Raw genomic sequence first — 14,847 nt, forward strand, 5'->3', positions numbered from 1 at the left:
GCAACCAGCAGTGTTAACTTGCAGCCATTTTCAGCAGTATCAGGTCACGCCCCCCTTTCTTTCTTACTTTATTTCATACATTTCACTTTTTATTTTAGGTTCCCTTAGTTAATTTAGTTTAATTCCCAATATTATTTTGGCTTGTTTTTATTTCCCAGTGCCCACACTATGAGTTCCAAGCTGAGAGCGGCTAAATTAGCTGGGTTCAATTGTGGTTTGTTTTGTTAATTTGTCATAGCTGGTTCATCTTTTATTGTTGTTAGTCGATCTTCCAGATTCGTGCTAAGGAAGAAATTCACACCCTGTGCTAAGGATAGGCTTCACCTGCTACTTTTGAAACTCTGCTACAATTGTGACCGGATGCTGAAGACAAAATCTACCTAAGCCCATTCATGTCCTGCTACCCTGAAACTTCCTCCCCTCGTATTGCCTATACCGATAGTCAACTCATGGCTCTTAGCCATTTTTTGTTGGTAAGTGTTCCTGCCAGTCTCCTCGCCCCAGTACCATTACCGTTTATCCCCTTGATTATTCTTTGACTACTTTAGCCTCCTTGCCTCCTACTGGCTAAGTTTCCATGTTTACTGCTTAACACTTGTTTACTACTTTGGCAGATGGTAGAGATTCTGTGGGTTGTAACCTCTATGCCTCTGGACATATAATTCTCAGGGACATCTGACAGTACAGTGATTCTGGACTGGACATTGCCTTTAAAACCCACCTCGTCACAAAATCATCTACCTTGAAAAATCTAATAATCTTGATGGAGCGGAGGGGGCGTGGCCTGAGGCATCAAGATGGCGGTCGCACTCTAAGAGTGCTCTGGATCCCTCTGTCATCCGCCTTCAATCTGCCCGACTACAGCTGTCATAGACCCCGTACGCACCAGCTGCAGCTCCCTGGATGTCCTGCCCTGCTCCGGTTTCCTCCTGAGGGGCTGCCCGGTCTCCTTGTGCTCCGGCGGGCGGCCCTCATTCCTGAGGCCTGGTGTTTCCATGATGGCGGCCCTCGCTCTCGGGCCTGCAGACTCCGCCCGGGGGCCCTGAGGCTTGGTGTGTCGACCTGCGGCGGCGGACAGGGGACGTCTGTGGCCCGGGGAGGTGTCGGACGGCCCAGCTCCTGGGGACGGAGCTGGAGGACATCGGAGGCCTGGCACGGCCTGTGTGCGCTATGTGCACAGCATGGGGCCGGCACTGGGAGCGGTTCCCGGAGCGAGAGGCGGCCCGGACCTCTGGCGACGACCCGGTAAGTGCGGCCCCTGACTGTTTTGGCGGCAGCCGGAGGGGTTGGGCTTCCCTCCAGCCTTCATCAGGTCTCTTCTTCGACCCGAGAGGCTGGGGATCGGCGCCGGCCTGGGACACCGTCACAGCGGTCCCCCCGGGGAGCGAGGCCCCGGTTCTCGAGGCTTCGGAGTGGTGTTCCACGCTGCCCACTTGGGGCTGGAGGTTGGCCCCTGTCACCTTTGTGGACCTCGGCTGGTGGACTGGTGCATGACATCTGGCCGTCCTTGGCACTGGCCGCGTTAAAATTGGTAAACACCCCCGCCCTGAAAAACCCACGGTGTTGGTGAATGCCCCGGGCGCGCCTGCTGGGACCCGTACTGGCTGCGGGGCGAGGAGGGGGTCGGCCACCACCTCAGGTGGCGGGCTGTGCTGCGCTGACCCCCCCCTGCCGGTCTGAGCATGTGGAAACTGTCGGTGTGCCCAGGGGGTAGACCGCGGTGAAAGGGAGCTGGACATTCCCTCGTGCTCAAGTGACGCCTGCCCCCCTGCATGGGGGTGCTGCTGAACACCCAGGGTATGGCTGTTGGGACCCGTGCCGGCTGCGGGGAGGAAGGGGGTCGGACTGAAGAACCGGGTTTTAGAACCCAGCGGCACCAGGGGCACGCCCAAAGTCTTCGAGTTCACCTGTCTTAGAATACAGAGACACGGGATACTTCTCGGTGACGTCAAAGATCAAATTTATTGGCTGCAACCAGGAACAGAAGTCTACGAAGTTCGACACGGGTAGGTTCCCTAGAGACTGCACAATTTTCGTATTGCGAGACATCGTCTTTTATGCTAAAAATCACATTCCTGACAAACACCCATTATTTACGAATTGTCCAATCACAAGTAACATTGAAAAAGGTATTGCATAACGACAAACCCACTCTTCAGTTGTCCAGCCCACCATCAATTACACAAGAAAGGCCAACATTCTTGCTCGGACAGGCCGGACAAACCCATAATAAAAGACCACAACCCATACCATAAATAGACCATAAAAGAAGGAACAGAAACAGATGAGAAGCAAGATAAAGGGGTGTGCGCGTGTGTAATAAACTCAACAATGTCCTGTTCTTTGATCTCTATCTCGATCAACTACCGGACAAGAAACAATCTTAGCAAAGGTTAGCTTCAGGCAACGGGGTCAGTTCACTCAGGTCACCTAGGAGTCAGCTAAAGTGTACGTGTACTAAAGACTCGTTCGGCCGTAGTCATCGGCCTATGTGAGGGCAACCACAAAATGGCTGCCGTACGCAAAATGGAACCCAAGGGTTCAGAACAGAATCAATGAATACATAGTGAATCTATCGGTCTAGCATGGCGAAATCACTCGTACTTGCCGCACTCACTAGTTACGGTTCGCTACTATCAAATTCGTAACGAAACCATGACCTTTATGAAACGCGTTCAGAATTCACAGAACCTCACACCCTCCTTTTGCCCTTACATAGGCAATAACCTAAACTCACGTCAATCTGAATCCAGGTCTATATTCATCAGATCATCAAGATCTTTCTGGAGCATGATCCTATTACTTAGTAACTCTTTCGAGACAGGTCTCCTTGCACACGAAGTAGCACAACGGCCACATATAGCAGGAGCACACTGTGCACAAAGACAGAACAGGAAAAGAATCGCTAAAGCCATCCCAATGATAATCAGAATCTTCCATCCCCAAGTGGATAACAATTCCCAAATTGATCAACAACAAGAGAGATAGGGAGAGTCATGAACACTCTTAGTCCCCAAACTGTATTAGATATCAACAACAAAAGAGTGTTCCTGTACTGTTTAAGGTGGAAGAAGACACAGAGCACAAGGAACCAACAAAGCCCAATTGGTTTGTTAATAAAGCCCTCACTCACCGACCTGGTCGGTGACTTGCTTCATCATCGGGCCCCACCGGGTGTGACCGAATGTCACCCCGGTGTGCTGCGACGCCAGAATTACTGCGGAGCTGGTCTTGTGAGGGTGGGAGGGCTATGTGAAAATTATGTGAATAGTGTAAAGTGGTGACTTAAAATTGCCTTGTATGTATCAAAAAATTAATTTAATCAAAGATCATCAAGGACAAAGTTAAAAAATGTGATGGCGAGTACGGCCAACTAATTGTATGGTCTACTCCCACTAGCATTAAGTGACAATGTGAGTGGTCAACATGAACATGTTTCAGCCGGTGTGGTATAATTAACCTGGCATTCGTCAGGACCTATGGTGTTAAACCTCGGCGGTATGGGCACTCTAACGCCCACCCAACCAGAGGACTTGAAAGTTAAAAGTCTGTGAAGTGCAAAAAAAGGGGGGCGGGCTTCACCACCCGAAGGTAGGACGCACACACCTCCGGTCTCTAAAGTTTTTAGAGACAAAAATTAAAAAGCACCTGTGGGGATTAAAAACAGACAAACAAAACAAGACAAACAAACAATTAGAATTATTTGTCAATAGGTTCAGGCCAATTTTTTGTGCTCAAGGTGTCAGGGTGCGCAACTCATACAAAATAGCAGAGGTGCGTGGCTCTGCCAGTGGCTGAGACTAAATGGTAGGTAGTCTAGTTTTATGCAGTGACACTCTCATGATAGATTGCCAAATTGTAGGATCTAACAGTGTGAGTGCGCAGGGAGGGTAAGTAGGTGAAAAAGGAGGCGAATGGCAGTGAGAACATTCAGGCAACACTAGATCACTCTGCGATCAATGGGCCAAATGGCCAGTGACCATTCAACACAAACGCGAAGAAAGATGTGAGAAAAGGTAGGTTCTCACTTCACCAGGGAGGAAAATCCACCCCATAGACCACGGGAGGGAGGGGACGGCGCATTTGGCACATCCTGAAAGAGAAGCATAAAATGGGAAAGAAAGAGGGACAAAACACCGTCAACAAGCAGTAACAGTACTTAGCTTGCATGGTCGTTTGCATCCAGCAAGGTACTCACGCCCACGGCGTCCGTCTCCTGCAGGTACGCCTACTCTACCCTCGGGACCGGGTCTCGTCGATCCGGAATGAGAGGGTGTGGGTGGTTTTATGAGTCTCCGGTACGGAAACCCGCGTCTCGCGCTTCCGTGGAGGGAGGTGTGCGTCCTGCGCATGCGTGAGGAAAGCGGAGAAAGACTAGAGCGTGAACCTAGTCCGGTCGAGAATACTCACTTCCGGAAAGGCAGGACTGTACGACGCGCATGCGTGCCCCTTCGGTTGTCCTTGTCGAAACAGAGGGACTCGAGTGATGGGGTTTAATGCGCATGCGCGAAAGACAGGGCTGTACACCGCGCATGCGTGCCCCTTCGGTGGTCCTTGTCGAAGCAGAGGGACTCGAGTGATGGGGTTTAATGCCCATGCGCGAAAGTTTGTCGGCCAATGTCAGGGGAAGTAAACAAAGCGGGGTTTGTTATGGTGTGCATAGTAAGCCAAAAAACCTTTCTATTGTAAGAAATAGGCAGACATCGCCCATGAAATAGAATTAAAATAGCGATGAGAAAAGAAGATGGCCCATAGGAAAGATGAATATTAATTTTGGGTCTAACTTCTATTGGACAGATAAATGAGGGACACAAGCACCACAGACATCAGGAGTTTACTGGAACAGAATGACTGGAACAGTTACGGATCAGAGGTTACTTTGGTATTACTTCAGGACAGAGCCCCAAGGTATATCGTCATTGAGGCCATTGATATGGGTGCCCAGGCGGTATACCCACCGTTGTTCCTTTTCAAATAGTCTTTCAGAGATATTGGTGCCCCCATGGATTTGTTCAATCACAGCCCATTTTAGATCGTTGGTGGTGTGATTAGTTTGTAGAAAGTGATCACTCATTCTTGTCGTTGTTTTTCTGCACCTAATGTTGCTTCTATGCTCACATATCCGTTGTTTAATTTTTCTGGTTGTCATGCCCACATACCGAAGTGAGCATGGGCATGTGATAAGGTACACAACATTTGTGGAATTGCAGTTAGTATGTGCTTTCTGCCACCATGTTTTTCCTGGTTCAAGGGCCAAGGATTTGGTGGGGGCTGTCAGGTGACAGACAGAGCATTTTGAGCAGGGAAAGTGGCCTGTGACTTTGGGTAGGTTCCATGTATCAGTGACACTCCTCACAGGGGTTCCGAGTATTTCTTTGGGTCTGGTGTGGACCAAGGAATCTTTCAGACTGTGACCTTTCTTGAAAGAAAACAGTGGTTTCTGCCAATCCTTCTTGCTGCTTGTGATAATTTTCCAATTCTTGTTTATTGACTTTTTCATTTGGTTGGATAGTGCACTGTATGTGGTAACGCAAGTCAAGGGAATTTCCGTTGTTGTTTTTATGGTGGGTTCCAAGAGGGCTTCCCGTGGTTGGTTCCGTGCCCGTTTGAAACCTTTGTTGAGAAGATGATTTGGGTAACCTCTTTGTGTCAGTTTGGTCGTTAGGTCCGTTGATTGTTGTTTGAAATCAACTATGTTGCTACAGTTCCGGCGAATGCGTAAATATTGTCCGTAAGGGAGATTCTCCCTTAACGGGCGAGGGTGGAAGCTAGAGAACTGTAGCAAGTTGTTTTTGGCTGTGGCTTTATAGTGGGTCTTCGTAGTCAGAGTAGTTCCACTATTTGTGATTACCACATCAAGGAACACCACCTCCGTGGTGCTCACTGTATGGGTAAATTTCAAGTATCTGTTTAGGGTGTTGATCCAGCAGAGGAATTCCATTAGTCGTTCCATGCTTCCCTTCCAGATGAGCAGCACATCATCAATGTACCGTTTCCAGTACGAAATGTTTCTGCCAAATGGGTTGTTGATAGACTGTATGTTATTAGCCTCAAAATCTGCAACATACAACCCCGCTATGCTGGGAGCAAATGTACTGCCCATCGAGGTACCAGAGCATTGTAAGAAGAGCCGTCCTTGGTAGGCGAAGAAGTTTTCTTTGAGTGCGATTGTTGCGCATTCTGTGATAAATTCTCTGGGAGTATTGTATTCCCAGGTGACAGAGTTCAGAGCAGCTTTTAATACCGTGATTGTCTCATCTTGCGGGATGCTGGTATACAGGCTCTCAATGTCTAAAGTGACCAAGATGATGGTATCTGGCTCAAAGGTGATAGTCTGCAGTTGATATAACAGGCTCTTTGTATCCTTAAGGTATGTCGGTGTATTTTGAACAATTGGTTTGAGGAACTGGTCACAGAAGGTGGACAGGGGTTCCAGTAAGGACCCAATTCCTGACACAATCGGTCGTCCAGGGGGCGGCAGTTTATTTTTATGGGTCTTCGGGAGAGTATAAAAGTAGGGAATAATGTTCTTACTTATAGAGAGGAAATCAGCTTCATTTTTAGATATATGACCCCTCGATTCGGCTTCCTTGACCAAGTTGGTAATGCGGTTCTGGAGTTCCGGAGAAGGGTCCTCGGTAAGTGGAAGGTAATTGTTGATGTCATTTAGTAGGTCCTCACAAACTTTCTCATAGTCCGTCGTATTTTGAATTACAATGCCACCGCCTTTGTCGGCAGGTTTTATTGTGATTGTATTATTGTTTTTGAGTTTCTCCAGTGCTCGATACTCTTCGGCACTGAAATTACCGTAGTTCCGTGGTTCAGGGCTTGTTTCTAAGTCCAGAAACACTGCTTGTTCGAAAGCTGTGATGGCAGCTGGTACAGAATGAGGTGGGGGTACAAATGTTGATTTTGGTCTTAAACCAGTGTCACCTTTACGTATTTCCGCATTAGGGTCCTCTTTTCCTTCGAAGAAGGCTTTAAGTTTTAATTTGCGAAAGAAGTCAGTGAGTTCGCAGTGTAGAGACCGGAGGTGTGTGCGTCCTACCTTCGGGTGGTGAAGCCCGCCCCCCTTTTTTTGCACTTCACAGACTTTTAACTTTCAAGTCCTCTGGTTGGGTGGGCGTTAGAGTGCCCATACCGCCGAGGTTTAACACCATAGGTCCTGACGAATGCCAGGTTAATTATACCACACCGGCTGAAACATGTTCATGTTGACCACTCACATTGTCACTTAATGCTAGTGGGAGTAGACCATACAATTAGTTGGCCGTACTCGCCATCACATTTTTTAACTTTGTCCTTGATGATCTTTGATTAAATTAATTTTTTGATACATACAAGGCAATTTTAAGTCACCACTTTACACTATTCACATAATTTTCACATAGCCCTCCCACCCTCACAAGACCAGCTCCGCAGTAATTCTGGCGTCGCAGCACACCGGGGTGACATTCGGTCACACCCGGTGGGGCCCGATGATGAAGCAAGTCACCGACCAGGTCGGTGAGTGAGGGCTTTATTAACAAACCAATTGGGCTTTGTTGGTTCCTTGTGCTCTGTGTCTTCTTCCACCTTAAACAGTACAGGAACACTCTTTTGTTGTTGATATCTAACAATTCCCAAAACCATCCCATCAACGACCAATCTCCTTCGTCCACATGTACAGACTCGGAGATCTTATGTAGCTTGGAAATGGCCTGGTACAATGTTGGAGTATTGTCTGGAATAAAAATGCAGCAGCTCGATTTAATCAATTTACATACCCCTCCTCTATCTGCAAGTATGACATCTAACGCAACTCGATTCTGCAACGTCATAAGACGATCCGATTGGAGCTCAGCAGTCAAATTACTAAGGGCACCAGCGTCGGGGGCAACAGAAACGAAACATAACATGTTCCCGAAAAATCAGGGGGCAACCATGTATATGCTTTATCATAGCAGACAAAATACGTACCCTTAGCTGCTAAAAACGATGGGGAAGTCTGGGACGCAAAAACATACGTCTCAGTGCAAACACTCTTCCCTAACTGAGCTCTCGGATTCAGTTTTAAAGTGCCATTGTAGGGGGCGTGGCCAAGATGGCGGGTTGAGAGGACGTGCCGTTCGTGAGCTCCCGCGATCCAGGGCCCTCGAACTGCTGTAACTGCGCCGATCTCCCCCCACCTGCACGGGGATCGGCGTCGGAAGCGAGGGGCTCACTGTGGCTAGACTCGACGCACCGAATATCCCGTGGAAAGTAGCTGCAGGGCTGCGGTGGAGACCCGAGAGGAGGGCCGACCAGAGACTGCGGTGGCTGGAGCCGCGAATGGCATTGCTGCGGGGAAGCGGCCGCGGATGCACGAGATCCGCCTGGAGGCGTCGGACAGACCTGCCAGCCCCCGATGGACCCAAGGGGGCACGAGCCGTACCCGAGGCCGGAGTGCTACCGCCGGATCTGCCGTTGTGTGACCTGCCCGCTCCCCGGCGACCGGAGCGGAGGGGGAAGGTGAACGACCGGCCGCCTTGGAGTGTCGAACCACTGCACGGGCAGACTGGGGGCGGCTGCCAGGCTCTGCCGGATGCTGCCCGATACCGCCAGAGCACGAGCTGGAACCTGTGGCGGCTCGGTACCCAGGAGCGGCGACGATGGGTCGGCGTAGGATCGCTACACGAGCTCAGGGACATCACCGGATGTACGCCACTGACTGGCCGGCCTTCCCGCTACCGGCGGGCGTTCGGTGCTGGGATTGGAGGCGCCCTTGGGGCTCACTGGCGTTGCGGAGCCGTCGGTCGGAGCGGTCAGGGCCACCACGAGAGGTAGGCCTCCACTGCCTTCTTGGATTGGGGCGGTTGGCACCTACGGGAACCCCGCGAGCAGAGGAGTGGATCGACTGGGGCCCCGGGTGTGGTGACTGAAGGCCCGAATACCACGAGGTGAATCACCGCTGGACAGAAGGTGCCCCCTAGCCGGACGCGGAGTGCACTGGCATGCCCGGGGGTATAACTGACGGCCGGTCAACGCGCTGGTGACGGCCCGCCCAGAGGCCTTGGTTTTCCCTGCTCCCACCGCCATTTGGGTCCTCGACCGCCGCCATTTTGAACTTCGCCGGAGGTCCCAAGGGGAGTTTCACTGCCGGACAGAGGGCACCGCTGAATCTGGCTCGGAGCGCACGCACACTGCTGGGGGACCGACCGACGACCGGCCAGCGTGTTGGTGACTGACCCGCCCATGGAACTTGATTTGCCCCACCCTCACCAAAACTAGGATCTTCGGTCATCGCCATTCTGAACTGCGTCAGGGGTGACCCACGATTGCATTCCCAGGGCCGACGCTCGGGGCGCCCTCAGGGGCTGGAAACAGGAGTGTAACTAGGCGGTACTACCTAGCGGAGTGACCTTGGGAGCAGGCTCCGGTTAGTGCTTTGATTGCTGATGCGGAGATAACCTACACGACTCCTCCCGGGTGCTGTGCCACCTGAGGTGCCTCCACGCACACGTGATGGCAGGAAACAGAGGGGGAAAGAAGGGAGACCGCACTCTGCCTGAAATGCTGGGCAGGGGTGCCCCCAGGTCCGATAGGTCTCAGCCGGCCCGAGCCCCTCGAACACTTCCAGAGGAGCAGAGGGAGGGGAACCTCCAGTCAATAGATCCTTCCTGGAGTCGCTGTTCAGCACCCTCCGGGAAGATTTCCAGATGTTGAAGCAGGAGGTGGCCGGGGAGGTCCGGGAGGTACGGAGGGAGGTTGACTCCCTAGGCGAGCGAGTGGCCTCGGTGGAGGAGGCCGGACACTCCCGGGACGAGGAGATCGCGCAGCTACAAGAGGAAGTGCTCCGGCTCCAGGACCGGCAGCTTGACCTCCAGGCCCATGCTGAGGACCTCGAGAACAGGTCTAGGCGCAATAACATTCGGATCCGAGGTGTCCCATCGAAAGAGGAAGGGGGCGACGTCGCTTCATATCTGAGAGACTTGTTCAGAGAGATTCTGGGTGAACCGGGAGACTTCCCTATCCGAATAGACAGAGCACATAGAGTGGGCCTGCCACGTCGAGCCTCGGCAACGCCTCCCGACATCTTGGCCTTCCTACCAGACTATCCCTTGAAAGAGCGGATTCTCCGAGAAGCACGACGGCAGCAGTCCCTGCGCTTCCGAGGCCACGCGGTGGCCCTTTTCCAGGACCTGTCGACCCTCAAGCGTTTAAAATAGCTACGGATTTCCTGCGAGAACATGACACGCAATACTCCTGGGGTCACCCCTTCCGGCTCATCTTCTGTTGGAATGGGACCTTGCAATAACTCCGGTCCCTCCAGGACACCTGCGGAGTAATGGGAATCACCGCAACGGAGGAGGACACACCGGCGCCCCGCCGTCGACGTAGCACTAGGGATGGTTGGCAGACGCTCCGGGAGCGACGATCCTCACCCGCGCCTGTGAGACCGGACTCACCCACTATCCAGGCGGCTATGGACAGTGCAGTGCATGCAGTGACCAGGGACACGATGAACGGCGATGTGGCCCTGACGGCCTAAGCATACTCCGGGGGGAGATCAACAAAGCCTCTTCATTTTTGCAGGTTCGAGGGGTCCGGGGAGTGGGTGTGGCGGGGGGAGCGTTGTGGCTGGACGTCCACTTAATTGACTTTCCACGGACTTGTCCATTGGGACCAGACTGGGACTATGGTGCCTGTTGCACAGTTGGTTGAGGGGGGAGTGAGGGAGGAGGGTGGTTGGGGTGGCCTTGGGGTGGACGGAGTGAGTGAAGGAGATGGGAGGAGGGGCTGGGGCAGGGTGTGGGGAGTGTGTCGAGCATTTCCCTCATGGGAGACCTTGACCTGCACGATCTGTGGCGTCGCCTCCACCCTACCGCCCGGGCCTATTCCTACTATTCACACGCACACAAGACTTACGCGAGACTAGATCATCTTCTGGTAACGGAGCTGGTCTATGACCTGGCCGTGGCCTCGGACATAGGAGTTCTTTCCCTGTCGGATCACGCCCCGGTTACGGGCACTTTCCGGCTGCCTCCGGTGCCTCCCTCGCGAGGGGTGTGGCACCTCAGAGACACCCTATTACATAAGCAGTCACTGGTGAAACAAATACGGGACACAATTCATGATTATCAGAGACACAACGATAATGACGACACCACTCGGGCAACACAGTGGGCCACCTTGAAGGCGGTGCTCCGCGGTGAGTTTATTGCAGTCTCCTCAGCGGAGAATAAAGAACGGCAGCACAAGAGGGATGAACTTACCTGTAAAGTGCGGGAGCTGGAACAGGTGCACCAGAGAACGGGGGCCCCCAGAGTGTGGAGGCAACTTACAGCGGCCCGAAAACTCCTGTCTGCACTTGACATGGACAGGGCGGAATACGCGGCGTTGCGCCTGAAACATGCGTATTATGCCGGCGGCGACAGATGTGGCCGGGTCCTGGCAAATAAGCTTCGGATAACACACCAACAGCACCGGGTGAAGGAGCTATCGGTTTCTGATGGAGTGACGGCCACAGAGGATAGCCAGATAGCAGACGGCTTCCGCCAATACTACGCCGACTTATACATGGGTGCACCCCCTTCAGCGCAAGCCGAGACTGACTACTTAGATTCGGTCGACCTCCCCTCCCTTGCCCCAGTACAGGCAGAACACTTGGAGCAGGACATTCGGATCGAAGAGGTAATCACAGCTATCTCTCGACTCAAGCACGGGAAGGCCCCAGGTCCCGACGGGTACACCCCCCTATTCTACAAAACGTTTTGCCCTGAATTGGCGCCGCTCTTAACGCGCCTTTTTAACTCGTTCTCTGAACCCGGGGCTATCCCCCCGGATTTACTCCAAGCCACGGTGTCGGTTATCCCCAAACCGGGAAAAGACCGGACTCAGTGCGTCTCCTACCGACCGATTTCCCTTTTCAATGTGGTTCTCAAGCTGTACACCGGGATACTAGCAGCGCGCCTAGCTCCTCACCTACCGGGCCTGGTGGACTCGGACCAGGCGGGGTTCATCCCCGGGAGACAAACGGTGGACAACACCAAGAGGGTGGTCCATATCCTGGAGAAGGCCTCCCGAATCCCTGGAGAACGAATGCTTCTTTCGATTGATGCGGAGAAAGCTTTCGACCGAGTAAACTGGCCCTTCCTGGAGAAGGTTATGTCCAAAATAGGCATAGGGGAGAAATTTCGCACCCTGGTGTTCAACTGCTATAGGTTTCCGTCCGCGGTGGTGCGGGTGAATGGTTGTAGCTCCCAGAAATTTGCAATAGAACGGGGCACCAGACAAGGGTGCCCCTTGTCACCACTGCTCTTCGCTCTCTATATGGAGCCATTCGCCCAGAGGATTCGCCAGAACCCGGACGCGACCGGCGTTCGGATGGGGGGGGGTATATTCACACCGTTAGCCTCTACGTGGATGACGTGATCTTGACGCTTGAGGACCCGAGAAGGGCGCTCCCTGCTTGTGTCGCCGAATTGGAGAACTTTGCCGCGGTGGCGGGTTTCAGGATGAATATGGGGAAATCGGCGGCCCTTGACATCTCGCTAACCGCTGCCACGAGAGCCGAATTGCAGGGCCTCTTCCCCATGCGTTGGTCCAAAGACTTGGTGCCCTACCTGGGCATTCTGTTAGCTTCCTCTTTGTCTGCCATGGTGGCGGCCAACTATGCGGCCTTGGGCAGGAAAATCAAAGAGGAGTTAAACCGCTGGAATAAGGGAACAATGTCTTTGCTGGGCAGAATAGCTGCAGTGAAGATGACCCTCTTGCCGCAGGTACTATATCTATTTCGGGCCCTACCAGCAACCCCCAAAAGGGTGGATCCGGCAGACTCAATCGGATGTTCCGAGCTTCGTCTGGCAGGGCCGCAAACCCAGACTCAAGAGAGCCTTATCCACACTGGCCCCTGAATCCGGGGGACTTGGCATACCGGATCTTCACAAATACTTTCAGGCGGCGCAGCTATGGTATCTGGTGGAGTGGAGCATGTGGGAATCTGATAAACATTGGCTTTTCCAGGACCAGGCAGTGGCAGGCAGGACCGTGCAGGAGGTGCCCTTCCTGTGCAGAGCTCACCCCCCCCAACCTATATGCGTCCTTCATCACGCGGGTTCCGCTGCGGGTCTGGGACGCCGCGAATGCTAAGCATGAGCTCACTACCTTCCCGTCACTGTTTATGCCGTTGGTTGGGAACCCGGATTTCCATCCTGGGATGGAATCCGGGGCCTTCGCGCGCTGGCGGACGGCTAGATGCAGCGCGCTATTTCACATGTACGGCCCGGACGGTATCATCTCGTTTCAAGATCTCAGGCGAGAATACCACCTGCCTGAGAGCGAACGTATGCGGTATATGCAAGTGCGTCACTGGGCGCTTCAGCCGCAGGTACGTGACTCGGCTGACCGGAAGCTCACGCCTTATGAGATGTGGCTCGTGACGCGCACCTCGGATTCCAAACTTATCTCGGATCTTATAAGCTCCTGCAGCCCTCTCCTTTCCACATCTACAATCCTGGAAGGGAGCGCTGGGAACGGGAACTGGGTAGAGCTCACAAAGACTGGGACCAAATTTCCTACCGGGCGCGCCACGCCGCGTACCACACCGGGCTCACCGAAACGTTCACCAAGATATCCACCTACTGGTACTATACACCGGAGAGATTACATGAAATGAACAACAACATTGTGAACACCTGTTGCCGAGAGTGTGGGCAGGTAGGCACGCTTACGCATGTTGTGTGGGAATGCCCTCTATTGAGTCCCTACTGGAAGGAGGTCTTGGATGAAATTGATCTGTGCTTTGATATCGAACTGCCTCGCTTCCCCGCTTATGTCTTGCTGGGTTTGCCCAATGGGCTGATGTACCCCCTGAGGTCTCGGAGGGGCAGACAGATAGCGATTGCCCTGGGCTTGGCGGTCCAGAACATACTTATCCAATGGCGCACCACCACGCTTCCCACCACTACCGGCTGGTTGCATAGGTTGTGGCATGTTCTGGGGATGGAGAAGCTGTCCCTTATGGTGGCGGGGGAGGTGGATAAGTTTAACAAACTATGGCTGCCATTCCACACCTTATTGAAGACGGAATTCAGAGAAATCACCTGTCCCCGATATCTCCGGCTGCTACGGCTCACAACCCCGACGTCCCCATCTAGCTAATGTGTCTGAGAGGATTGAAGGGCAGACTTATCGCAGGTGTGGTACGGGAGGGCGTCTTTGACAGTACGGGGGGAGGGAGGGAGGGGACCCGGGGGGGGGTGGGAAGGGAGGGGGGGAGTTGGGAATGGGGTTGTTGGTTCTTAAAGTTGTCGTCACCGCATACGCACCCGGCACCATGCTCTATTGGATGTGATGATAGCAGAGCCCTGCATGCTGGTTGCGCTCCTGTAGCGGAAGCTTCGCATTACTATTAAGAGACGACTGTATTCATCTGTTTGTGTTTTTTTTTAGTGATGCAATAAAATACTTTAAACCTAAAGTGCCATTGTAGCATTCGACTAAACCAGCTGATTGGGGGTGATTTGCAGCATGGAATTTCTGCCTGATGCCTAAACCTTCACACTCTCTTCATGACTTGACCCACAAATTCACTTCCATTATCACTCCACACCATCCGTGGCAAACCATACCTAGGGAAAAATTTCTTGAGTAGGGCTTTAGCAGTGGACAAGGCAGTATTATCTTTCAGGGGGTATGCTTCTACCCATCTCGAAAAGGCACCAACAACTACAAGGACGTATTTCAAGTTGTTACATCTTTCCATGTGAATAAAATCCAATTGCAGCACCTCGAACGGATACGCAAAATGACCAGCTGGAGTTGGAGTTCCCTTTCCAGGATTATACATCAGACAAACCATACAATTCTTTACCAGATTCTCCGCAC

Source organism: Lissotriton vulgaris, chromosome 3_1 (genome assembly GCF_964263255.1).
Source record: "Lissotriton vulgaris chromosome 3_1, aLisVul1.2, whole genome shotgun sequence".
Taxonomy (NCBI): domain Eukaryota; kingdom Metazoa; phylum Chordata; class Amphibia; order Caudata; family Salamandridae; genus Lissotriton; species Lissotriton vulgaris.